The sequence below is a fragment of the Dipodomys spectabilis genome, unplaced genomic scaffold (assembly GCF_019054845.1).
Source record: "Dipodomys spectabilis isolate Male_0828 unplaced genomic scaffold, ASM1905484v1 ptg000016l, whole genome shotgun sequence".
NCBI lineage: Eukaryota > Metazoa > Chordata > Mammalia > Rodentia > Heteromyidae > Dipodomys > Dipodomys spectabilis.
Genome location: NW_024870693.1, coordinates 141,479 through 143,994, shown reverse-complemented (window position 1 = coordinate 143,994; position 2,516 = coordinate 141,479). Strand labels below are relative to the sequence as shown.

The 2,516-nt window shown below is 35.2% G+C and overlaps 1 non-coding gene across 1 annotated transcript; it reads left to right on the top strand.

Annotated features, from left to right (window-relative positions):
- Positions 1–320: 320 nt before the first annotated feature.
- Positions 321–427, top strand: LOC122096625. Its single transcript, XR_006145349.1, has one exon. It is a non-coding gene; the product is annotated as a U6 spliceosomal RNA (small nuclear RNA).
- Positions 428–2,516: the final 2,089 nt, after the last annotated feature.

The following is a 2,516-nucleotide window of genomic DNA, read 5'->3' as shown; positions in this document are numbered from 1 at the left end:
TTTGCTTGTGTTAGGAGGACCACAGTCCAAGCAGACCCAGGCATAGTGATACTTACCTCAAAAGAAGCAATCAAGTTACAATCTGCAGGTATGGCAGTAGTAGAGATACCAAAGTTGTAAAGTTCCTTTCATTGTTGCAATGGGTCTACTTGTATCCCTAAACATTTTCCCCTTCCCCTCCACAAATTATGCCAACATCAAAAATGTGTGCTTATGTAAGAAATGCATGATTCTAAAATTTCATGACAATTCTTTTGAACTTACTTTTTTGTGGAATTGACTAAGAAAATCAATTACACCTTCTATATAAAAAATGTTCTGTGCTTAATCCGGCAGCCCATACACTAACATCGGAATGATACAGAGAAGATTAGCATGGCCCCTGCTCAAGGATGACTCGAAAATTAGTGAAGCAATCCATATTTTTACAACAACAAATGCTGGAGGAGATGGGGCCACAAGGGAACCCTACTGCATTCTTGGTGGGAGTGTAAAAGTCTTCAACCACTTTGGAAAGCAGTATGGAGTTTCCTCAAACGACTCCCCATAAAGCTCCCCTATGACCCAGCAATCCCACTTTTGTTCATTTACCCAAAGGATCACAAACAAGACCATACTAAAACTACCAGCACAACTATGTTTACTGCAGCATTATTTACCATAGCTAAGATATGGAACCAACCCAGATGCCCCTCAGTAGATGAATGGATCAAGAAAACCTGGTAAATATATACAATTGCATTCTCTGCCTCCATCAGAAAGAATGACATTGCCCAATTTGTTAGGAAATGGAAAGATTTGGAAAAAATTTATTAAGTGAAGTAAGCCAACTCCAAAGAAACATAGGTCCCATGGTTCCTCTTATTTTCAATAACTAATATATGTCCGGGATTATCAGAAAATGTCTTAAGCTATGTGCATTTGACCAGATAAGATGATGTTAAGCTAAACGAACACCAAGATAGGTACACAAGTGATTCTATCTTGCTATTATTTCTAACATACTTATACTGTACGATGTGATTTTTTTTGTTCCTTTATATGTTCCTCAACCACACTATAACCCCTTTTTTCACTGTATTTGAAGTTGGTGTGCCTACATCTTGTATATACGTTTCTCTAATTTGGGGAGAAGAAGAAAACAACAAAATGCTTAAATAGGGATACAGGTTGACCCATTGTAACAATGAGATGCACAAGACCTATGTTGAAAAATGAATTTTACAATTTAGGTAGGGGAAGGAGAGAGGAGGAGTGGAATGTACTTGTGGAGGTGGGAGAGAAGGGATGATGGGGGAAAATAAAGGAGGAGGTAACAATGCTTGTTAGGAAATGTACTCATTACCTTGCTCATGTAAATGTAACCCCTCTGTGCAATATTTTTAAAATAAAAAATGTACAAAAATGTTCTGAGATTGAAGTGTTTATTTCCCTTATTTTATCCATATAATCTTGTTAACAAATAAATTAATGCAAAACACTGACACGAGGGTATTTTGAATAAATGTGTGTGTGTGTGTGTGTGTGTGTGTGCACGCATGTACACAAGTGTGTTGGAGTGCTTAGAATTTGAACTCAGGGCTTTAAGGTCTTGCTAGACCTTTCCTCTCTAGATTGGTGAGCTACTATATGAGCGACATCTCCACTCCTGGCTCTTTGCTAGTTCATTAAATTTTTTTGAAAAATAATCTCAAAAATATTTTTGCCCTGATTGGCTTCCAACTGTTATCCACAGATCTCAGCCTCCTGAGTAGATATCTGAAGTAAACAAGATTACAGGTGTAACCAACCAGCACAAGGTTTTCAGAATAATTTTAAAAGTAGAAGAAAATTTACTTCATGGGGGCCTGTTTTTATCATCTCCTACTTTTAAAGCACTTTGCTTTAAAAGTAAAGGTGAATTTATTAAATTAAATGTGAATTTATTTCTCTTTTGGATTCTTAAAAGACAGAAAATGATGATATTTAAAAGTTTTGGTACTTTTTTAAAAGAAAAATGGAACTGTAGGACAGAAGAAATTTGGCTGTCTTTGAAACTCAATGTATAAGCTCAATTCTGTGCATGATAACGCAATGTCACCAACACAGTCTGTGTTGAAGACAAATTGTGACAGAAAACAATCATCATCGGCAATAATTGCTATGCTATTATTTCTTGAGCAATATTAATATTGAATTTAGAGTGTAAGAGAATGGTGAGATTTTATCTACTTTTTCTGTATTGCTGAAAGACTTTTGGAAACTTTGACTCATTTTCTTCCTCACTGTGTGTATTTGGGCCATGCATTTAGTGCCTTTAATTACAATTTTTCCCAACACTTAAATGGTAATAATATTAGTATTGTAGCAAATGTTATCTTAAGAATTAAGAGAAATAAAACTTGTGAAAAACTTAACATAAACTTCTATGAATGAGCTTTGAGTTTAGCCAACAGTTTTTTAAATACTAAATAAAATGTATCACAGAAACCATTACATGTAGTGAGCAACCAGAAGTAATGTTATCTATTGACCAT